This window comes from Terrapene carolina, unplaced genomic scaffold (assembly GCF_002925995.2).
Source record: "Terrapene carolina triunguis isolate 2854851 unplaced genomic scaffold, T_m_triunguis-2.0 Scaffold68, whole genome shotgun sequence".
In the NCBI taxonomy this organism is placed as follows: domain Eukaryota; kingdom Metazoa; phylum Chordata; order Testudines; family Emydidae; genus Terrapene; species Terrapene triunguis.
In genome coordinates, this window is record NW_020664419.1 from 62,588,989 (window position 1) to 62,615,200 (window position 26,212).

Below are 26,212 nucleotides of genomic sequence, written 5' to 3' on the forward strand. Positions count from 1 at the left end.
TAGCTATTGATGGACCTATCCTCCATGAATTTATCTAGTTCTTTTTTGACCCCTGTTGTACTCTTGGCCTTCACAACATCCTCTGGTAAAGAGTTCCACAGGTTGACTGTGCATTGTGTGAAGAAATACTTCCTTTTGTTTGTTTTAAACCTGCTGTCTATTAATTTCATTTGGTGACCCCTAGTTCTTGTGTTAAGAGGAGAAGTAAATAACACCACCTTATTTACTTTCTCCACCAGTCACGATTTTATAGAACTCTATCATATTCCCCTGTAGTCATCTCTTTTCCAAGCTGAAAAGTCCCAGTTTTAGTAATCTCTCCAATATGGAAGCCGTTCCATATCCCTAATAATTTTTGTTGCCCTTTTCTGAACCTTTTCCTATTCTAATCTTTTTTTGAGATGGAGCAACCACATCTGCATGCAGTGTTCAAGATGTGGGCGTATCATGGATTTATATAGAGTCAATATGATATTTTCTGTCTCATCTATCCTGTTCTTAATGATTCCCAACATTCTGTTAGCTTTTTTGACTGTCGCTGCACATTGGGGGACTCAGGGCTGGGTTGGGGCTTGGGCTTGGGGCACAGGCTTATCTCGGGTAGCCAGTCCTGTAATAAACTATCTAAAGATTCATTAACTAGGAAAAAGGAATAGAGTTATTTACAGCTTGAAGCAAGTGAACATATAAAAGCAAAGAGTCCTAAGTCCTGCTTAGAATCCTAAGAGTAACAGAATTAAGATGATCTGTCCATTCCAAATGTTTTTCAGGGCAGACCCAGGAGGCAGTCCTTGGGGGGTCTCTGGCCCTTTAGAGTTCTAACAGCCAAAAAGAGGAAAAATCTTCACATCAACTATTTTTATTTCCTTCTTCAAGTAGTCAAAGCAGTGGGACAAGGATGTGATAGGGCCAGTAGCCAATCCTGCATATTGTCATGATCCTTGATGGCCCATCTAATTTTGGTAATCCTTCTGGGTGGGGGATGGGGGTGATCCCCGTGCCTGTGTGCACAAGTTTGGAGCAAACCTTTTCAAAGTTATAAAGTAAAATTTACATATTTTCTTAAAGCGTGGATTACAAACATTACAAGTGAGATTTAAAGCATTACAATCATGTCATAGAGTCTAAACACCAAATACATTCTTAGAAGACTCATACCTATTTTGAGCAAAACTAACATACAAGTGACCTGGTTTGGTCTCCAGCTATGAGGCTGTCAGTTCTTAGCTTATGCCTGCCAGTGTCACACCCTCTCAGTGCACATCCAGTTCACATCCTGGGTTAGCAGTAGAATTACTGGAGTAGAAGGCATGAATTTCAGTCTTCTATATAACTTAACAGTTTGATAGAACTCTGTAAAACTGTCTCTAGGAGATACTGTCCCCTACATGAAAAATACTACCACCTTAGTTATTTTTCAAGAAGAGCAACTTCCCATGGGAAAGGAAGAAATCCAATCTGGGAATATATATATGCATGATTCAATAAAATAGGTTCCATGTATTCTTCTCATATTGATTCACTTGGAGAATAACAAGAGTGAATGTTTTTCCTCTGATCATGTTGAAGTGCTGATGGCTTTATTTTATAATCCAAATTACCACCGTGATCCAAGGATAAAAGATTACACCTTGTTTTAGCATTAAACAGAGTTTTTTAATTTTGTCCCGTTGAGTTATTGAATTTGAAGATTGCACTGTGATTGCTATTGCATTGCATAGGATTTTGTTTTCTTTGGGACAGATCATATTTCAGTACCTGGTCTGTTATCTGATTGTGATTATCTTATTGATATTGCCTGACTCTAAGGAGTTTGCCAAAGCCAAAAAGACCTTCCAAGAAGTTGCTGCCTGGAGCTTGGAGAGCCAAATTCTGTTCCCAGTAGGGATGGGAAAATTCATATTGCCTAATTTGAGCATTGTAATGTGGATTTTGATTCAAACTCAAATGTTAGCAGGTTTGATTAGGACATGGATTCTCATTGTAGGGGTCACAACCCTGACAGAGGATGGCAACCACCATGCCTTGCTCATATTGCTAAAACCAGGGTGTAAAATGAATTAGAGGGGGAAAAATACATAGATTGTGAAAAAGGAATCGAGCAGGATAAAGAGTCTTAAATGGAAAAAATATTGTATCTTTACTGCATATAAAGGGCACCCACTCTTTTGCAGTGGCATTCTGTCACTGGAATGTAGCACATGATTCCCTCTACAGTGACTTGAAAACTTGTGTTCAACAGATTAAAATGTTATATGTAGTATTTTTAATAACCAAATCACCTTTGGAAAAAATACAGGTTCAAATGACAGGAAATAAGTTCTGTGAATTGCTTTAACTGGTTTTGTGAACTCAAAGATGTTCTATTAGTGTAGAAATCTTTGCTGTAAATTAATTTTTTCAGCATCAGCTGGTTTGAAGAATTAGTGGAAATTCAGTTAGAGAGTATTTCTAGAAACAGACAAGCAGCCTCACGCACCCGCAGAAGCTGACCAGGAGCATAAAAATAACATAATGTGACTATGTGGCCAGCCTCTGTTGCACTAAAATAATCAGTCATTGAATGGTTGTTCAAGCAGTTCATAAAACCTTGAACTCCAAAGGATTTACTGCAGTTTGTGCAAACATGGCTTCTGTGACAACTGGATAAGGCATTGGGTACAATCTCAAAGTGTGTGCTGGAAGACGCCAAACTCCCTTGCTAATGGTTTGGCTTATGTCCAGAGTAAAATGCTCAAAAGCACCTAAGTGACTTAGCCTAAAACCTATTTTTAAAAGTGACGTGGACACTTAAGAGCCTAAGTTTACTAAAGACAGCGGGACTTAGGTTCTGCAGTACCTAAGTTGCTTTCAAAAATTTTACATTTTTGATTCCCCCTGCCCCTTATCTTCACATTTGCTTTATAGGTCAGGGTTAGAGAAGGTGAAAATTAAAGAATAAATCTCTCTGAATGCTTGGTAGCTTTGTAGGTTGCAAAGGGCAAGTGGAAATAAAATTACATAATCAATCTGGCTACAGTAGGCAGGCAGTGTAACTACCCACTGTTGAGCAGGCTAAACCACTTTAAAATTTTATTTCAAATTCTGTCGTAGATTCTTTAAAAGTATAATTGAAATAGGAGAAACCCACCCCAAAAAGATGTTGGATATATGAACAGATTTTTTTCTGTAGTTTTTAATCTTTCTAGTTGTCTCTGACTTTATTTTAAACAACAACAAAGGGAGGATAAAGAGTTCTGCTGACGAGGAGCCTGAAAACTATTTGTAACCAGTGCAAAATTACTGATGTGGGGAAGGTGGATTGACTAGCTTGGCACGAACACAGTTAAATTAGGTTGCTTTTATCATGGCTTTAGTGGGAAAGAAGAATTTCCGTTTCATTGATTTTTTTTCGTCCTTCGTTCTGTCCCATTCTCATTAAAACATTTCAAAAGGCCCAAGTTGTTTACATGTTTCATTAAAATGGGATTTGATTAGAATCCATATCAAAGCAGTCGTGAGAATACAATATATATCTACAAACATATGACCAAAATGAGAGAGCCTGTTTGCAATAAAACATTTAGGTACCACATTTTTGGCTGGTTTCAGAGTAGTAGCCGTGTTAGTCTATATCCACAAAAAGAACAGGAGTACTTGTGGCACTTAGAGACTAACAAATTTATTTGAGCATAAGCTTTTGTGGGCTACAGCCCACTTCATCAGATGCATAGAATGGAACATATAGTAAAGATAATGTGTGTGTATGTATGTGTGTGTATATATATATATATATATATACACACATTGAATAGAGACTGGGAATGGCTGAGCCCCATTACACACTTTGAATATATTTCCCCATGTTAAGTATCCTCACACCTTTTTTTTTTTTTCCTCCTGCTAATAATTGCTCATCTTAATTAATTAGCCTCTTAGAGTTGGTAGGGCAACTCCCAACTTTTCATGTTCTCTGTGTGTATGTATATATATACATATCTCCTTACTATATGTTCCATTCTATGCATCCGATGAAGTGGGCTGTAGCCCACGAAAGCTTATGCTCAAATAAATTTGTTACACTCTAAGTGCCACAGTACTTCTGTTCTTTTTGCACATTTTTGGCAGTTTTTCTTTATAAATAAAGTGCAGCAATGGACTATGAGCACATGTGCACAAAGGGAAATATCTATTACTTGTACTTCCACCCAGCTAGCAAATTAATCTGGACATTTAGCTAATTCGTTTTTGCTCTGATATACATCGGAATACAAGTCTGGAAGTGACTCTGTGCAGTAGAAGTTGGATATTTTGGATGACAACATCAGAGGTTAAAGTAGATTTGAAATAGCGGGGGGTACACTCATTGCACCAGCCAAAACCAAGGGGGAGCTGTAGATAAGGGCTACTTACACAAGCCAGGGAAAGGTCTGATATCTGTCCTCTGGTTCTATAGGGAACATAAGAACAACCATACTGGGTCAGACCAAAGGTCCATCTAGCCCAGTATCCTGTCTTCCGACAGTGGCCAATGCCAGGTGCTTCAGAGGGAATGAACCGAACAGGTAATCATCAAGTGATCCATCCCCTGTCACCCATTCCCACTTTCTGGCAAACAGAGGCTAGTGACCTCATCGCTGCTCATCCTGCTAATTGTCATTGATGGACCTATCCTCCATGAACTTATCTAGTTCTTTTTTGAACCCTGTTAGCCATAGAGAATGCCTATACTGCAATGTAAGACTAGGGTAGGTAGAACTCAAGTCAGTGGATCCTGGGTTAGAGAACCCAGGGCTTGAGCACTACACTGATTGTCACCTTGGTTAAGAATTTTCTAACCTGGGCCCAAACCTGGGGCTCCAACCTCCACACTGCAGTCTGCAGATTCGAGTCCAGCCAACTGTATCCCAGACTTCCCTGTGCTGTCCCAAAATGTGGCAGCTTTAGCACTTTGTTCATGGGGCAGTGTGAGAAAACTTTACTGTCCACTAAACTTGACTGTCCAGAGGACAAAGCAAGTCAGTTGGTACAATTGTGGGATACTCTTGGTGGACTCTCAGAGCATGAGTCCAGTGCGGCTGCATCTACACTGCAAAGCAATAGGACTTGAACTTTGGGTCTTGGCTTGACTCAGGCTCGGACCCCCCACCCATCTCCTGGGACCCAGGGTGTGAACACTGGCTTAGTGTGATTTGTATGTAGACAGAAGGAGGGGGTTATGTTTGAGCCTGAGATCAAATCTTGGGCTTACATTGCAGTGTAGACAAACCCTGAGAGTGGCTCAGGCAGTGTCAGGAATCCAGGCTGAAGTAGGTAAATGTGATTTGCATCTCATTGTGCCCGTTTCAGTGAATCAGCTCCATTGGATACTCTGCTGCAAATCAAATCTTATAGGAGAGAAAGAGACAAGATGGGTGAAGTAATACCTTTTATTAGACCAACTTCTGTTGGTGAGAGAGAGATGAGCTCTCAAGCTTAACACAACTCTTCTTCAGGTCTGGGAAATATACTCAGAACAGGGCTACACTAGAAAATTAGATCAGCATAACTATGTTGCTCAGGGGTGTGAAAAAGCCCTGAGTAATGTAGTTAAGCCAACCTAAGTTTCTGTGTTGATAACACTAGGTCAACGGAAGAATTCTTAGGGAGGCAGATTACCTATGCCAACTGGAGAATCCCTCCCATTGACATAAGTTGTGTCTACACTGATGCATTACAGTAGCGCAGCTGCAGTGGCACAGTCAAATTTTAAATGTAGACAGGCCTACAGTGTCGCAGCCAAATACAGGGTGGAACAGGTTATTTAGCATAAGTAACTAACACATTTCAAGAGACTGTTCAAGGCAAAGTGGCCCGTTAACACCTCTTCAGTCATAGGAGGAGGAAAAAATTTGGGGGAGTGGTTAGTGGGTTTCATGCCATGTTTACACTACAAAATTATGTCATTACGTAACTTTCCTCGGCATACAGCCACCGCAGTTATTAAATCATTTGTGTGTGCACACACTTGGCTCCTTATATTGGTGGTGCACATCCTCACCAGGAGCGCTTGTCTAGATTGTATTGTCAGTATGGGGCATTGTGGGACATCTCCTGAAGGCCAGTAACAGTCAACATAAGCAACAATGTCTACACTGATACTGCGTTGACCTAACTACATTGACTGTGACTCTGCCACTCAGGAAGGTGGTGTTTACTAAATTGGCATAGCGAGTCACTTATGTCAGCGGGAGCCAAATTTAAGTGAAGACACTTCTACAGCTAGGTCGACACAAGGCAGCTTACGTCAACCTAACTGTAGTGTAGACAGGCCATAGATTGTTGTTATAAAAAAGCCAGCTCTGCACTTGAATCTGGTTTAATGCTTCATCAGAAATCCTTGACTCTCTAAAGATTTTACTCCTACATTTAGTTCATCATCATCACTCCCATAAACACACTGGTCATTGGGGCACCATCACTGATGAGCAATCAACCAATTGTCTCCACCCCTGATGGTTGTGTCAGTGCTTGAGTCTCCACAAAGTCCATTCCCGTCCACTCTTTTATGTTGTCAATCCATTTCTTCTTCTGTCTACCTGTTCTTCTCTTCCCCTGTACTGTCCCTTGGAGGATGATCTTGGATAGGCCAGATGATCATGTTACATGGCTGTACCACTTCAGCTTGCACTTCTTCACAGTCGTCAGGAGGTCTTCATATGTCCCAGCGCATTGGTTGATGTTGCAGACCTCTTCATTAGTGAGGTGGTCAAAGGAGATGCCCGTGATTTTACGGAAGTATCTCATCTCTACTACCTGTATTTTCCATTCAACTTCTGCCATAAGGGTCCATGTCTCGCATGCTTACAGAAAAATGGAGATGACCAATGCATGCAGCAGTTTCAGTTTGGATTCCAGGGAGATGTTCTTATTCTTCCAACTTGGCTTTAGCTTTGCCACTGCTGCTGTTGTTTGTGCAGTTCTTGCCCAAATTTCTGCCTTGAATCCTTCATCAGTGATTGCCCCCAAATACAATATTGCCCCCCTACATTAGTTACCCTGCTATTATGTCAAAAATATGTGGTGTGGATTGCTATACCAATCCTTTGATCACCTGGGCTACATTTAGGAAATACAAAGCATGTTCTTATAAACAAAGTGCTTATTGATAACATGAATACCTTTTGGTGTTTTTAGAACGCTGTCAGAGAAAAGCATGTGTCAAGGGAGGAGTGTGCTTTCCCTGTGACTTTCTAGCTTATTTGGTAATGTTGGTGGGTTTTTTGTTCTGATTTCTTTTTGTAAATGGAAAAACTCAGGACCCAAGTGCCTTCTTGTGGGTTTTTTTTAATTAAATTCATGTTTTGTGTGCTTAGTATGCATGAATAAATGGGTAAAAGATTGTGTTTGCATTGATGCTAATACAAGTGAGAATATTGTGACATTTCTTTTCAATAATTTACTTACACTCTAGAATACTGTGTGCATCCAAAAGGAAGGGAGAGGAAAGGGGAAAGAGCTGAACGCACTCAGAGTGTGTGTCTGAAGTAGTGAGCAATATTTACAAGGTAGTGTGAGCAGATGAAAAAAGCTGATCGCACCGTTGGGAGGGGAACAAGTAGCCACACTCCTTTTGGAAAGGGACTGAGAAGAGATGGACAGAGTGAAGTAATGCTCAGGAAGGGACCATCTGAATGCCTGGTGTAGAACACAGACTATCATAGTGAGAGTGGCAAATGCATTTGAAAAGCAGGATGATTTACTCAGTCAGACTCATTAGTCTTTAATCATTTAAACAGAGCCCTTTCTGGCTGAAATTCAGTCAAGCATAAGTGCCTTAAACAAGGTCCTTCTGTCAACTCTGTGGCTGAGGCATGTGTGTATTCTCCCCTTCAGCCATTTAAACACAACCCTTTCTGGCTTATGTGGTCAAAGGGGGCGGGGGGTATTATGTCCCCTCAGTTTACACCCCGTTTCAGTCTCTAGGAATGCTTTGAGTTGACTATCTGGCTGAAGGGAATCCAATATCAAAATGTCTGCTCAAGGGACTCAAATACCAATGCCATTTGCAATTGAAAAGTAGGCTACATGAGACATGCGTATAGAGGTGCATTTGCATGAAATAGAGCTCTTTGAAAGACAGGAAAATGATTTAATTAAAAAATTCAGAATGTATAAGCAGTTTCTCAGGGTTGGTAATGGCTTCATTTTCAACACAACATTACATTTTCCACAATATTTGTATCAACACTTGTAATGAAGTTTTTGTTTACTCAAAACCTGGTTTTCAGTAAGAAAATATGGTTTTTAGTTTAAAAAAATCAGAGTTCGGAAATTTCAATAAAAATATTGCAGAAAATGTTGCAAAAATGCAAAATTTCAGTATCAGTTTCACAAAAAATCATTTTCACAAAATTTCAACCTGATCTAGACATAATTCTGCTACTATCTAACACACATAAGCGGAATAGTAGGGGGGGTGGGGGGAGGGAAATGACCTAGTAAAAACATTTCAGCTGCATTTTTTATATGGCGCATAGGAAAAAATGAAGGAATGCAGGCTTAGATGGTTTACTCGTATAAAGTGCCATCCTGTCACCTATGTGGGTAAGAGGGCCCAATAGATTGAGATCAAAGGGAAAAGACATAGGTGACCCAAGAGGAAGTTGTGCAAAGTCATACAGGAAGACATGTTAGCATGTGGTGTGAAAGAAGATATGGCAGTGAACAGAGTACTTTGGAAGGAGAGGACTCGTTGAGCAGATCCCATTTGATGGGATTAACACAAGGAAGAAGATAGACAGTGCTACAGTATTAATAGCCTGATAGAAAAAGTCTGGAAGTAGTACATGTTTTCACTTGCATCCACTGGGTCAACCAGGCAGCCAATAGTAAATTACCATATAGAAATTTCACCAAAAGCTAAGAAAATATTTTCCTTGAGTCTAAATGTCTGTTAGCATTTTTGACAATAAAGGCAGTCCTGCCACTTTGGCTACTTAAATAAAATTACCCTTGCTGCAGAGCCAGTGCAATGAAGACAGAGCCCTCTGCAGAAGTGATTTAATCAGAGCAATGCTTGTAAGCAGAATTAACAGAGAAAGATCATTAAGAATTAAAAAAAAAAGGCAAACCTTAATGGATAAAGGATGTCTCTGTAAAAGAATAGTAACCTACTAAAAATATTCACTACTTGCACCTACTAGTGAGTAGTTCAGGCAGAAAGAATGACAGCAAAAGTGAAAAAATCTTTTTGTAATTGCATAAAAGTTTATTTATAAGTCATGATGAATAAGTGACAGAAGAGTTCTTTGATTGTAAATTCCTTCAGGCAGGGACCGTCTTTTTGTTCTCTGGTCCTGGTCCATGGCTAACATTCCTAAGTGTGACACTACTACTACTAATCTGGTGTATAGAAGGCACAGTCAGTTTGATCCTGCTCCAGCATGGTGGTCCAGCATTGACTTCAGTTTTTATTAAGAACCAACTTTGTGCATTGTACACAGCTATGAAGCCAATTCCTTTACAAATGAATATAGAGCCACAATGAAATCTTAACAATATGATGACTGTAATGGTATCTTTTTTTTTAAAAAATGGGGTGATTTAATAATTTTTGAGGGGTTATGAGTTGTAACATGAGTAGTGTGCCCATGTGCTGAGTGAACTAGTGCACATTAATTGTTCACATTCTGAAGTTGACTAGCAGTAAAAAGGAACATCAGCTTGCAACTAATTAATTAATTAATGATTAAATAGCAGTTCCCCAATGGGAAATTAAAATTGTCTCCACACTATTTTTGTTAAAATTTCTGTTTTCAGGCTTGTGAAACATTTGTAAAAATGAGTCAGTTTTAAGGCTAGAGCAGAAAATTATGAAATGTTGATTTGTTTTTGAAATTCTCAACTAATTTTGTCATCAAAATTTCAACAAAAAACAAATTACATTTTCCTGAATATTTTCTCAACATTTAATTTTGTTTTTTGACTAACTTTATGACCTTTCTGGAGACGTTTCATGTACAATTATTTCACTTTTTGAATGACTGAAAAATTTGCAAAAACATTTTTGCTTTCCAAGTTTCAGTATGGGATAATTGCTTATGACTCAGCAGATAGATAACATGGTATTGGTTGTGATTTCTTTCTTGAAGGAGTATCCCATGTGATCAGGAGAGTTACTAGAAACTCATTGATTATAGATTTATTCATCACCAGTACATAAAAAGTCCTTATCCAGAACTCTAGGCCTGATCGCTACTTTTACGAAGACTTTTACCTTTGTCAGCCTTCATCACACAGATCCCATCCTTCCCAACAGTCTGTGCATGTTGGAGGGCAGGGATGGGCTTTGCAGTGTGCGCTAAAGTTGAGCAATTTGAACTATTTAGAAAAAGTGCAGGGAGTGAACTCCAAAGTTCAGGGCTCCTTCAGCAGCTCCCTGCCTGCTAAACTAGTGCTCTGCATCTTGAGTATGTCCACTGACTGGAGCTGTGCAGTATTGCAAAGGCAGAGTGATTATCTCTTAAATAAGTAAGTCCAGACAGTTATGATGTGATGAGACAGCAAACTTAAAACTTCACAATTGTCATGCTATGTCCAGAGCACCATAAACAGGGTGTAATAAACCACAGCAACAGATAACCTGCTACAAAGAGGCAACACCATGGTGGTTTCTCAAGGAGACTTTGTGTTTTTATTTTAGATTAAAGGAAACAACAAATCAAGTCATGTATATTGAATATCTGTAGTTGCACTTTGTATACTGAAAAACCTAGCGTTCTTCTCCCCCCCCCGCCCCCCCACTTACTAAATGTCTTCCTGTAGAGTTGGGACTACTGAGGCAGCTTGCAGTAGAGGACAGGGCTGTTGTGGAGGTTAAATGTTTGCCAAGAACAGCAAGGAAACTCACAGAAGGCCTGGATGCATAGTATGAGGAATATATATGTGTGAAGCAATCAGGAAGCCTAGAAAATTACCAGGATCCACAGGAGAGATAAAGACGGGAGAATGCTTAAGATCCAAAGGCAGCCTGGAGGGGCGACATTTAATAATACTTGGAAATAAGATAATTGGTATTGGCTGGCAAATGATTTTGAAATACAAAAACCCCTCATGTTACTGTAGTTGACATAAAAACTGACTAGAGCTGGTCCAAAAAGGAATTATTTTATGTGTGTGGAAATTGTCACAAAGAATTTGTCCCTTTTTATTGTCTGAAATTTCAGAATTCAAATTTTTTCAACCAACTTCAATAAAAGTCATTAATGTATGCGGTATTATGGTTTGGTGTAGGTAGTGTAAAGGGTTAATGCCCACTTGTTTTTGCCCCCTGAAGAACTAGATAGAATTCCTAGAGTGTGCTATATTTTTCTGTCTGTTATATTGCCGCTCCATTGACTTTGTCTACGTGTCACTAAGAACAGAATTTGGCCTAAATATGGAATGTGAAGAATATTTCAATACATGACAAGAGTGCTATTAGAGGAAACTGAGGAAGCTCTTTTAGACTTACTCGTGCTTTCAGAAGCACAACATTCATACAAAAATCTTTTTACTGGATGAACTCAGTCATTTGATTCACTTCGTTAATGTGATTTTTTTTTTTCTTTAAGCTTTTAAGAAAGAGGACAAAATGGGTCTGAAAGAAGATAAAATCATGATTAATAGAATGAAAGATCAAGGATTCCAAATATTTTTGAATCAGATGTGGATTCAAAGGGAACTCTCTCTTCAGTGTGTGTATGTGCGTGTGCATCTTTGTCTGTTAAGGAGGAATACAATACAACTCAAACAAAAAAAATTTGACCAGACCAACCAACTGCCACCACGAGACTAGGAGTGTCCAATTGCAAATCCTTTTGAAATCTTATACAGATGTAACTTTACACAAAGCAACACAAAAACTATAAATACAATGCATGTTTTAGGTCTCTATATAAATAGTACATGTATAAGCAGTCTAAAGGTTAAATTTAAAAATACTGTTGATGTAAGGAAAGGTCACCTAAGAAGAACATTCGCCCATGGCATTGTAGTTTTATAGAAGAGCATGTCGACTTGAGCAAGGAGGTACTGAAACACAGCATACACACGCAAGTGATAACCTTGGCTTAAAATGAGAGAGCAAATATCCTCCTAGGTCATTAGGATCAGACTTAATGACAAATTCAGTTTTCTTTTGCAAATGTTACAGTATAATTGTAAGATAAACATTACTGTATTTTTTTTAAATTAAATTTACTAATAAATTTTTTTTTTTGAGGGGATGAGGATGGTCATGGTAGAACACATAACTTTTAATAGTTTTATTTTAAAATCAAAACTTTGAATGCAGTATAGTCCACACATTCTAACATCCTGAAAAAAACAAAACACTAGAGATACTTTTAAAAAGTTAAGGCCATGTATGTGCAGTAATTTTTCTTTTGATACATATACTTAATTTATACAATTTACACAACATATTGAATTGTGGTTTAACAACTGTGATGAGCAATATTTGTTTTATAAAATCCAAACATCTCTCCTGTATGGTATTTATAGGAGAAGAACACAATACTCCGCTCCAGATTAATCCTTTAGACTTGCCTTGTTTTAAAATGCCAATATATGAAAAGTCTGAGGCAGCCTCTTCCCTGATCAAATTTAGGTACTACAGTGATAGTCATTATATACGAACCTGAATAGATTCACATGAGTGTACTAAGTAGCCTTTTCAGGTTTGCCAGAATGCTGTAGCTTCCTCTCCCTCATATGATAAAGATTACTATAGGAGTAGGATGTTTCCCTTCCCCCAGTTAGCAAAGGGCCAAATCCTGAAGTCCTTCCTCAGGCAAAATGCCCAGTGACTTCACTGGACAGTCATCATGGTTATAATATAACCGGAAAATAAAGAATAATTCAGAAACTAGATAAAACTGATAGTTAGCAAACATATCACAATATAAAAACAAGCATAAATACTGTTCTAAATGCAGAACTGATTTTTGAATTCTTCATGGAAGTTGAGGATTCTAGAAATAACTATGAATTACTTAAAGTAATTCATAATTATTCACTGTGTTAAACAGACCTTTAGAGGCAGGCCAGTCCTCGCTTACAGACAACCAGGGCCAGCACAACCCATTAGGCGACCTAGGCGGTCGCCTAGGGCACTACAATTTGGGGGGCGGCGACCACGGTGGTATTTCGGCGGCAGGACCCCCCTCTGTGGGGGGCGGCATTTCGGGGCGGGATCTTCCGCCGCCTAGGGCGGCAGAAAAGCTGGCGGCGCTCCTGCAGACAACCCCCAAACCTGAAGCAAATACTCACCAGCAACTACACACAACACCACAGAAACACCAACCCAGGAACCAATCCCTCTAGCAAACCTCATCGCCTACTCTGGCCCCATATCTACTCTAGCGACACCATCAGAGGACCCAACCACATCAGCCACACCATCAAGGGCTCATTCATCTGCACATCTACTAATGTTATATATGCCATCATGTGCCAGCAATGCCCCTCTGCCATGTACATTGGCCAAACCGGACAGTCCCTATGTAAAAGAATAAATGGACACAAATCGGACGTCAGGAATGGTAACATACAAAAGCCAGTAGGTGAACACTTCAATCTCCCTGGTCATTCTATTACAGATTTAAAAGTCACTATTCTTGAACAAAAAAACTTCAGAAACAGACTTCAAAGAGAAACAGCAGAACTAAAATTCATTTGCAAATTTAACACCATTAATCTGGGCTTGAATAGGGACTGGCTGGCTCATTACAGAAGCAGCTTTGCCTCTCCTGGAATTGACACCACCTCATCTATTATTGGGAATGTACTACATCCACCCTGATTGAATTGGCCCTGTCAACACTGGTTCTCCACTTGTGAGGTACTCCCTTCTCTTCATGTGTCATTATATAATGCCTGCATCTGTAACTTTCACTCCATGCATCTGAAGAAGTGAGGGGTTTTTTACCCACGAAAGCTTATGCCCAAATAAATCTGTTAGTCTTTAAGGTGCCACCAGACTCCTTGTTGTTTTTACTTTAACATAAGTAATTATGAAGTTTCTTTAATTGTCAGCAATAATATCTTTGCATCTAAAAATTAATAAGCAGGGTACAGTTACAGCTACTGTCCAGGTTCTCAAATCAGTGAAGATTCTCTGGCTTTTCATTAGGATTAGAACAGACAAGCAAATAACAGCACCTATCAAATATGCTGTCTACTCATAAAGGACTAAACGTTAGCTGTGGAGGATGCACATCTAGAAACAATCAGAAGGTGGCATGTTCTTAACACTGGTGCTGCAGCCCTATACCTGGCTAGTGGTTTGACTGTGCAGAACAGTTCTATTACAGTTCAGGACTAGCTCTACCATGTGAATGAGATCATAGATAACACTGATGCTTATAATTCTGTTGTGAATAAACAAGTGAAGTATACTCAGAGCTATAAGGAAAATTTTCTGGTGCTATGACAGACCATGAGAGTAGCAGAACCAGTCTCTGGGGGCACACATAGCACATAGGTGCAGGCCTTCCTAATTTGGGAGGCCTATACATTTTAAAAAGGTAAATTTCACTTTCTGCAAATAGTCTTTAAAACATAAATTGACCACAAACCATCACCAGCTTATCACTTTTTTCCTAAAGATCTCAAGTTATTAGCAGACCCCTCACAGCTACACAGGGCTGGGCTTTGAGATATGGACAAACCATAGTCATAGGTGTCTTGATTTTTTTTGGGGGGTGGGGGGAGGCCCCAGGTAAATTCACAACCACCCAGGCTACCACCGATGGCAGTAGGATTTACTCAAGCTCCTCACTTCCCAAGTACTGAGTCAGTATCTCTGCTGAGCAGTCAGTATGAGTAGCTCAATACACGAGCCAGCCTAACCTACTGGACTGAGCAAGGGAGTTATCCCAGTTCTGATACACCCTCTTGATCTTGTCAAGTCCCATACACCAAAATTAAGAGCTGGGCCCTGTGTACATCAGACTGCTTTTAACCTTTTCACTTGCCTAACTTTATACACTCAAGTTTGTGCTTCAAATTGCACCTCTGTCAAACATGGATTAAAATACTTACGTACCTCAGAGCTATGATAATTCAGTAGTTCTTGTTTGCAAAGTTCCAGGGCTATAACCCACCAAAAAGCATGTAGTATCTAGCAGCCTACCAGCATGAAACCCCAAGTTTATCAGGATGATCAGTTTCTTGCCAAACTTTTTGAAATACTGATGAATGTCCGTGGTTGTAACACACTCATCTGGACTCTACTTCTCCTGCAGAAGTAGAGTAAGGAGGGATGGGCCCTTCTTTCCCCTCATTCCTTTCTTTCTCTATCTCTCATCCTTGGCCTTAGTCTACCACACTTATTATCTCTAGTACATCTCATCACTGCCCTTCTTGTTTTTCCATTTGCTTCTCCTATCCCCCAAATCCTGCCATGATTATGGTGTTCCCTTATGGTGCAGGCGAGGTGAGTAGAAGTGTGGGTGGTAGGCTCTAAGCTCCTGTACACCTAACTACTTACTGTAAACTCTGTTGCTCATGCTTTTCTCACCATTGCTGGCAGTACTTCCCTGTCAAAGCAGCATTTTTGAAGAGGATGTCTCAGTAGCGTATTAGCTGATTAATGGCACTTCAATATTATATACAACATATTCTGCTGTCCTCCAGACTCTAAACTTTTAGGACATGCATCACACAGTGATGCTTTGAGGGCAACTGTCAGCCTGTGGCATATTCAAAGTTTCATGTTTCACTTCTTGACCACGTCTAGTGAACAATGAAAGAAAATTGCATATAATCCCAGGTAGAAATTGCTACAGTATAGAATTTAAACTCACTGAGCCCACATTATCCCCTCCTGCAGATGAGCCCACAGGGGAAGAAATATTTACAAAGGTCTCCTCATTGATTTCCTGTAGGGATATGCTGCATGATTTAACCCTAACTCTGTATCTGCTCACAAATCTGGCAGATCTCCACATTAGGAACTCTGACTGGAACCTTCCCACATACGCCTGGGGGAGTTAAATGGAAAAGAGAACACCACAGGCTACATTATCTTTTCTGCGTACACTACATGGAGCTGCCACTAGTTTACTCAGTCTCTGACTTCCCCCCCAGTTTAGCTTCCAGACCTGCAGAACTCCATCTGCCAGATCCAGAGAAATGAGGGAGATAGTGTTGCAGAGATGTTACCCAGGGGTTTCAAAGGTGGTAACTTAACTGTTGCTTTCCAGGTGGTGTCAGAAATAATCCATGAGGACACAGCTCCTCCATCTGATAAATGATTTGTATAAACAAGAGTGCTTATACCTAAAACTACTTTTTATTGGGTCTCGAACACACACATGTGCTATGGCAGTGGGTTCAGAGTAACCCAAAGTCTGAGATGGCTTTGAGTGATCAGCAGCCAGGCTTCCTTCCATCCAGCTGCTGGAGAGTTTAGGTGTCAGCTCTTTGTCCAAAGAAAAGCTTCCTCAGACTGCTCAAAAGTATATCCTTTTGCTTAATCTTTTATAGCTAACTTAAACAAGGCACAACTCATAGTGACTCCTAGTGGGTCACCATAGTAACCCCTAGCAGGTCACCTATTCCCCTAATTGCAGCAAAGTACTTATTATCTCTTATCAAAGTATTTCTAGTCTTAACAACAATAAAACTGATATCTCAGGGGCACTTAAAACCAAGGTCTGCTGTCCAAACATTCCTTCCCTTTTCATGGTCCATTACCTCTCTGTTCCATGCTCCCATTCTGTTTAGTAAAACTGCAAGCATGCAGCTGTTTGGCCTTGCCTCTCAGAGCCCTAAGATTATTTCTACTATGTGGTATTTGGTTTTCAGCTAGCAGTGGCTGCACCCACAAAATGGCTGACTGCAGTAATGTCAGGTTCTGGGGTTACACACATCAATATCAAGTTCTGTGGGTACCAAGACAGCTGATCCTCTTTCTACATTGGAAGAAAAAGATCTGAGCAAGGAGGTCCACTCTATATGTGGACATGTGTTGAGGGGATGTGATCCTATCCGCTACTATCATTTATATATTAATGTAGACTACGCTGTATACAGGGCTAAACATGCCAAACAAATAAGAGTCAAGGAACTTATAAGTAAAAATGGTGGCAGTAATGGAATGCACATGCAAAATATTGGGAGCAAATTCTTCTCACCCTCCCATAAAAGGAAACCATCCTTGTCTGGATTATTAGATTCCAACTGAGATACATTCAGATTCAAACAATGTGTGCAATGTTCAACAACATCTAAGTTTGGTTACACCAAAAAATGCATGTACGTCATAAATTCTGGATGAAAGTGTAATACATTATCAAACTTCTGTTGACTGGGTGTTGTACAAGCCATGAGCTAAACTCAGGGAAGATGTCTGGATATGTCTGGACAAAATTCAGGGATGTCTGATTTTTTTTTTCCATACCATGTTCATAACTCACCTACACCAGCTCCATTTCACAGCTGTACAACAGGAATCCCACCATCTTCCACTGTAATTTGCATGTTTAAACACTCAGAAGAAAAGTTCCTAACAAATCTGAGGACCAGAACCAGGTCCTCAGTGTTTTGCATCAATCTAGCTCAAAGTAGCCAAAAAGATAGTATAACTGGGAATCCCAGGAAGGTGAGGGTTGGTCATAGCTGGCTCCAGCACCTCCTCCCAGTCCCCCTAGCACAGGGTCTTTGGCTGGGTTGCCCTTGCGGTCCAACAAGTCCTAGCTGCTAGAACAGTCAATTATGGGCTGTTACAGCTGGGCAGAAGTTAGAACAGCCCTGAAGACCATCTAGCCTGTGCTGGGGACCAAGCTGGCACCAGGATTGTCTGGCATCCCCCTTGGTCTTGTGCCAGACAAAGGATGCTAGGGATTTTCTTTCTACAGAATATTTTGGGTCTGATTCTAATCTTGCTTGAAACTAATTTTAAACCAACATAACTAAATGGACTTCTGCAGATACTCTGATTTATACCAGCATAAGTGAAAACCACATCAAGGCCCACTGTACCGGTGTGTTTTTGCTTAAAACTGCACTCCTCAGATTTTGTGTGATCATCTATGGCTATTTTTGCAAAGTGTTTGGTTTTTTTTTTTTCAGCAGTGATAAAAATCAATTTTTTAGCAACTCTAAAATGCCATCGATGAATGGCTGCTGGGCAAGACCAATGATTCTTCTGAGCCAAATGAATACATGTAAATTACAACTGGCCAGAAATATAGAGACCTAACATGCACACTTTGTTGCAATGGTGACATTTTGCTGTTAGCATTTTAGAGTCATTTTTATTTATTACTGTAAATATAGCTAAAGCTAATATTTTTCTCTTGCATTTTATTAACCCAACCTTATTTTATTAGCCCAATATCCATTCAAAACATGAGTTATTCATTGCTTAAGGTAACAATTACCATAATGAATCCATTTGGTACCACATTACTGTAGCTGTCTCATGGCACATATTGCTTCTGTAGGAACTCAAGTAAAACAAATAGTACTGAGTTATTTAATTTTCTGGATTTGGGGCAATGCTTTGAATAAGAAGGCACAAACATCATGCAGATAGGCTTTACTTATAAATATGTGGCTTTTATTGAAATGTTGATTTAATTACAATTTAATAAGTAGTCAATTCAGATCTCATTTTTTACGAGGATAAATCGAAATAACTCTATTGAAATTACTGGAGTTTTCCTGAATTTACATTGGTGTCACTGAGTGCTGAATTTGACTCTCTCTGGGTGGATCCTCAGCTGGTATAAATCAACATACCTCTTTTGACTCAGCCGAAGATCTGGCCCCATCTCTCTGGAGAGTATCCTCACTTTGCTCACTACCTGTGCGTAGTAGTTCCAAAAATAATGGGTTCCTGTTTAGAAGACAAAGTAAATGTTTACTGTTTATTATATACCACATAATTAAATGGTCATCAACTCACTTAAGTAAAAGATATACTTGTACAACATTTATTTCCTTTAATTTAAAGTTTTCAATTTGCTACATCAGTAGTTAATTGAATATTTACTATTAGTAATGCGAATGCATTTTCGCATGCAATATTACAGTAAAGGGCTGGGAAAAATTAACCTTTTTAAAAGCTGTAGCCTGAACTAATACAAAATAGGGTGACATACACACACTGCTCTGCTAGAGAGCAAAGCACACACAAATACAGGTTACATACAGTAAAGTCCCCATTACTACCTTCCCATGCTACTTTTCTTGTATCCGTCTTGTGTGAATTTCTGAGACCTAAAGGATCTGATGATCAGATAGCATTATAATGCTATGTATTTTGTGAATAAGGATTAGTCAGGTAACAAACGTATGATGCTTCAATAGTAAATAACAGCTACACATGCAGGGCCAGATTTTCCAAGGTGGCTGCTTTGTGCCATACCATCAGCAGATTATGGCCACAGAATTAGTATATCTTGCCCTGGGAAGATCATTCCAGTGCAAGGGGCTCCTACATCATACTCACCTCCAGCTGCTTGTGAATGAGGCATGGCAGAGATGCTGCTATCCTGTGCCAGCTCCAGCTGTGGTTTCAACAGATTTGAACTCCTAGCAGCTGACATAATTTAAAGCACCCCTTCCATAACTTGTCCTGTGGTATTGCTTGCACTGCTTACCACTCTTCTCTCATGTATCTGCACTCATTCAGCTGGTCATGATTCCAGATTGGTAGGTAAGTCTCACATTAGGGAGGCAGCATGGTCTGGTATTTAGAGTATGAGACGGGGAGTCAGGTAGGGTTGTGCAAAGGTGCCAGGAAGCACACCTTAGCACTCTCTTCCCATCCTGGGGATCCTGTGTGCAAGGCTGGTACCCTGTTGTACAGACAGCATCCCCAGGAATGCCAGTCTCCTACTCTAACTGCTGGGAAATACTCCCTTTCTATTGTGTGATTTTTTTTTTTTATTTATTTTGTGTGTGTGTGTGTGTGTGTAATCATGGTTGGTTGTCTGGGTGTAAACAAGTAGCAGAACAGCATCAAGTAACGTGAGCAAGGCCGCAGGACGAATGCATTCACAGAAGGCTTATATTCACTTTAGCCTCTTTGGAGGCTTATAGTTTCTGCAGAGAGTAGAATGTTCCCTCTAGGAAAGTATTACATTGATAATCAAATCTGTTTAAGAATTCCTAATGTTACACATTCTGAATGTTTTACATGGATCCAGAGAACATGTCCAGAGAATACACAAGGAGCCACAGAAATTGCCCTTCTTTGATGACTATAACATTACTTTTTGTTTTGACAATCCTCTGTAGCCCTTCGTATGCTCTGATATACATTCCACGGGTGCATGTTACCCTGTGACTAGTCACATAAAATACTTTCGCTTCCTTGGCTGGCTCAGTGAAAAGTGTTTATGAAGGAGCAGAAGGAATTTTGAACAATGAAAAAGCTAATAGTAAATAATGAAACTCAGTAATGAACTTTTGGACAAATAATCATTTGTGTTTAAGTTTTGTGAGATACTTTAGATTGATGAGCGCATTCAAAAATATCCAGCAGTCATCCACAAAATAAATTATATGACCCTGTGAATCCTAGTGAACCTATCTCACAGCTCTTCATCATAAAAAAATTAACCTTTTTACTATACTGCCAGTTTTAGTTTCCAGCCAACTATTCATTTAAAAAAAAAAAGTTGATCCAGGGTTTTGTATCCCAAAGCCATTATAGGAGGTTAGACAAAAAAACCCAGGAAAAATACAGCAACATATTGCTTTATATTTTCCTGTGCCTTTCCCAGCCAAAAACTAACACTTAGCTGGTGACTGGGACTACAATAGCAGTACAATAGCAGTACAATAATCCATTTTAGTAGCAGATAAACTTAATTTTGAAATATAGCCTCTGTGAACACTGGGAGTCTTTTTCTCTCTTCCAAATCAGATCTAGAGATTGGGGAGATTCATTAACATGAAGGCTCCTTGCTTTCAATCTCTCCATTACTGCCACTAGTAGAAGCATGATAAATAGGTTGGTAAGGCTTGCCTGATTTCCTGGTGAATCACTTGGTCAGCCGTAGAGGATAGATTTATTACCTTCTGCAGGTTGGGTGGTAAATAAAGCTCATGATTATTAAAAGTTAAGTGCTTTGGCCTTTTCCTATAATTGAATTGGGTTTATATATAATAGTATCCATTACAATAAAGCAACAAGGAAGAAATAGATCAATGTGTATTACGTTAAGTCCCCCAAAGACCTGCTTTAGATGGACATTTGATCATAATAATTACCTTACTAATTACTTTGATTAAGTCAGTTGCATGCAAGATTTTATTTCAGTTAACTGGCGGTAACACTTTGTTCCAGGTTTTGTATTCCAGCATAGAGTGCTTTATTATTCATAATGCATAAGGTAAACTTTCTCATCACTTTGCAGGGAAACGTTTTAACAGTAAGTTTAAAAATTAGTTACTATTCTCTTTAGCTAAAATCTCTTTCAGAAAGTATGCTTTCCAAGACCCAGGTCAGAAAATTACCCAAGCCTGACTTTAAGCACATGAATACTCCCATTGGCAGCTGTGGGACTACTCACATGCTTAAAATTAAGCTTGTGATAATGTAACTTGCTTGATCGGGGCCTAAAGCAGTATTTTGTGATGCTCCTTGGGGTACCCAGGGTTGTGAGGCACCTCGCCACTCCCTGTCTTTACTGTGAGGAAGTCTCATCTGTGCTTGCTGTGGATCAGCTCCTTGAAAGCACCAGCCTCTGGTAACACAAGCACTGCCTTCCAGGCCCCTGAAGGCCTCACTCAATCTGTACAGGTTAGCAGTAGCCACACCAACCCCCGAATACTCTGAGCATTCCCTGCAGTGTCCAGCCCCGTCTCCACTGCACACACATAAATTACTAGGCCTGCTGGTCCCAAGGGAACAGTACATACCAGCTTGTAAGATTCAACTCAGGACTGCCACTTTGCTTAACATCACAGCACTGCAATCTATTTATAGTGACAACAAGAATAAATTTATTATCAAATAACAGATTCAAGTGAAAGTGATTAAAGTATTGGAAACAAATGGTTACATATAAAACAAAATCATACTTTGCTTCCTAGGGACTAAATTTAACTAACAAGTTATCCTTTTGTCTAAAGAAGCTTATTTTACCCAAGTTCTCTCCAGCATTTGTAATCATGCCTAGTTGAAACCCCTCGTTGATGAAGCAAAACCACTCTCCTTTTATTTCCGAGAAGAAGGATTACAAGATGTCTGCTTTGTCCCCCAAATGTACTCAAGCAAACTTCTGATTACCCCTCAAGATAAGAGTCTACCCCACTGTTTACTTCTCCCTGTTACTTTGTGCTCTTTGAAATTTTTACAATCTTTCATTAGCATTCCGTTTAGACTTGTGAGAGGAGACCCACACAATACTTAATGCATATGTAAACAGCCAGGGAGATAAACATTTCTGATCTGACAGAACCTGTTTTTCACCTTTGCTGCTGACCAGCCCTAGACATAGACCTTAAAGACATAATTTTCAGTGTATATACATATCTCATTATACAACATCCATACATGCATGCATTTCACGATCATTTTGATGACCAGTGTGACACTGGCTTTTATTTGAGACCTCACATGACACTTTTTGGTGAACTGGAATTGTACCGACTAGACCCAGGAGATCCCTGTAACCCCTATACAGCCGCTCTGTGCCACTTGCCAGTTGACACTAAGTGGTTTCTGGGTCTCATGTTGTCAGTTTCTATAACCTTTCAGTTACATTTTAAGAAGATTCGTGGGAAAACAGACTTTGCTTTGCATATAAATTAACAGTTTTTGTTTGTTTGTTATTGGTGGCTACTGGATTGCTCCATTTGGTTCAATTGTGTGTGAAGTAAATTTTGAGTGAAGATTGAAGGGTTATGGAAAAATTGTGAATACAGTAATGTTTTTGTCCTTTCCTGAGCTAACCTGTTATTGAGCTAACCTACTTGATAAGCACAATGTTCCATTTCTTAAGGTGCAGAAACCATTTCTGAGAGCTCCTAGGAATAAGAAGAAATAAAGCTATGGTGCCATGTGTCATTTTAAACAGCAATGTAAATGTATAAAGCAAAGTATCTTAACCAGATCAGGTCTTAGGGCAAAGATCTTCAATCCAGAAGCTGATCAGTGTCGAGTGTGAGTGAAGAAAGATGAAAAATGGGTCAAACTTTTTTTATTTTTATTTTTGCAAACCAATCCTGATTTTCGTTTTTTATTGAATTTGTTGTTCATAAGTATTCTCCCAATGATTGAACAAATCTTTTTCAATCTATGAACCTATGGGAAACTTTTAAGAAGGCTATTCCAACTATTTGCTGTTAATTATTCATGGTGTATGATTGGCCACCTAAACCGCACCATTTTATTTCTGCTGTTTAATTGGAGGCTGAAACTTCTTAAAGAGAAAAATAGTGAAAAATGCACAATATAAAACCCTGCTGATTTTTGTTCATAGTTCTATCATCCTGTAGCTTTTTAGGATCTTCTCTCTTAATTTTCGTTTCATTACTTAGTGGCAGGAGTTAGACTTACTAGACTGAAATTGCAAGTGTGAGTGAAGGAAAAGGGAGAGTTTGGAAGTTCAGTATTGCATTTGGTTTCCTCTAGTCTTCCATTACCTCTTCAGTTCACCGTGACTTTTTAAAAATAACGGTGAATGGTTCATTAGCTGTTTCTTTTAATACCCTGAGCACATGACATCTAGACCTGGTGACTACTGTACACATAAATTGTTTTACTAGAATACAAATACATTCCTTTCTTATACCACTGTCAGCAACTGTAATATTATATCTACTTCCTGTCAGCTCATAACCAGAAAGATATTGACAAATTGGAGGCAGTTCAGAAAAAAACAAATTAAGAGACTGGAGGAATTAATTTATGAAGAAGGACTGAGAGTGAAATCTATATAGCTTGGCTAAACAATGATTAATGAGAAAAAGAGGCAAGGGTCTGGGTGGAGGCAGGGGGATATATATCTGGGGTACCTAAGTGTCTGTGTGGGGGAGGATTGATATCGATATACAAATACATGAACTGAATAAGCACCAAGCATTAAGAATTATTTAGGGTGGTACATGAGGTTGTGACCAGGCATAATGTTACAAAATTAAAGGGAAAATAGGAGACTATCAGAATGCTGCACCACATCCTGGCCTTGGTACCCTGACTTGCCACTGTCAGTAACAGGCGACAGAGTCCTGTGGCACCTTATAGACTAACAGACGTATTGGAGCATAAGCTTTCGTGGGTGAATACTCACTTCGTCAGATGCATGACAGTAACCTGTCAGTAACAGGTTTTCTCTACAACTTCTGCCATCCTATCTTTTGCTGGTTCCTGGCCAAAGCATTATAAACTCTAGGCTACTTTTCCTGACCCTTCTCAGATGAGCCCAGGTATCTGACTCCTGTGCAGTTGGCTCTGGCTCTAATACGCAGCCCTTCCCATTGTTATGGGCCTGCCAGCCCCAGCATCACTACTGACTCATTGAGGTATTGTCTCTACTCAACCCATGGACCCACTGTTATCAGCTTCTCTGGACTCAGTTGATCTTCATGCTCATGTTAATGGATCATGAAGAATCAATTTTTTTTTCTTCAGTTGGACGATTAGTATTATCTAGCTGATGTTAGTATCCTCATCATCACTCATCAGCTTTGTTGTATTATCAAAGAGCAATAAGAAAGCACAGCTTTGGAGTCCACCACGGCAAAACTGCTCCTGAAAGTAATCTCCCTTCTCACAGGAGAAGGAGAGAAAATCCATCATCTAGTAAAGTATTAAACAGGGCCAGGTCACGGATATGTTGCTACTTGCTGCTACTTTCCATAGCTCAAGGATTTACTGACTCATGGACTTTTTGTAAGGGCAAGTACTTTTCATGTTATTTGTGCTCTAGCTGCTCCTCTTCTTGAGCAACAGAGCTGTTTGCTCTGATGTAGTGCATTGGAGTGAAGGCAGTTCACCTGAGGTCAGTTGCTTATGTAGACACGTATTTATTTATGTATTACCAGTACGTACTGATGTATGTCTATACTTTTATCTCATTTAGTAGCCTTGAGGTACCCAAGCATTTTGCATCAATTCTCCAGCTAACCATCTGCCAACATATACAGCAAGTGATGTATGTTTCATCACTGGTGAAAAACACACCTATGATTTACTCTTTAGGTCTCTTACAAATGAATTACTTGTGGTTTGTGCTGCTGATGCTAGTTGCTTGGACTGGAGAGCATTTGTGTTGTAAATATATAATACTGCACTGGCAAAGAGATGGACTTTTCCATCTCAAATTTTTCTATTTACTGTGTTTGATTCTCCCCTTATCTGTAAAGGAAAACAGGATCATATGACTGAAAATAATATCACCTACTGTACACAAAAAACAAAACCCATTCAACAAAGGAATCCAAGCACAGTACCTTGTAGGGTACATTCTACCGTAGCTTAAATTTTCTTGTGCCACATTGACTATTTACCCCCTTCTCTAATCCCTTATTTCTTCTCTGCTAATACGAACATTAAAAAAAATTGTGCGATGATCAATACAAGGTCATTTACATGTGTGTAATTAAACAGAACATCATAAGTCAATCATACTTTGTAGTGGACAGAAAGTATAAAGAAAAACCTAAGGCATGAAAAAAGTAAATAAGACATTTAGAGAGCACCTTTTTATAGCACTAAATTGCTATGGAAACACACTGCAACAAGCCATGTAGGCAGGCTTTAGTGCTTCCAGCTCCAAACCAGAGCTGCACTTTGAACTCTGTTCTGCTCTCCCTGGTTAGATACACTGTATATATTAGCATTACAGTGAAGCCCAAAGGCTCCAATCAGGATTCTGGCCTCTTCCTGCTCAGCCCTTTACTGATATGTAAGAAGAAACTATCCCTGTCCTGAAGAGCTTACAGTCCAAACAACTGAAATAAAAAAAAGTTGGAAGAAAGGTTCCTCATACAAACAGAGCAATCAAGATGATAATGGACACAACTGTGTTGCATTTCTTCTTGAATATTTTGTTTTTCTTCATGTATTTTTATAGGGGGCAAAATGGGGAAGTAAATAGAATCGGGGGCAATTGTCCAAGAGCTATGCATGTCTTTTCCTTTTGTCAATTTACAGAGGGGACACTAGAAAAAATCATTCTGGTTTTGAGATTTTAAAAAGACTCAGAAATACTCCCTATAACCAAAATGGGGAGTTACCTTTAAA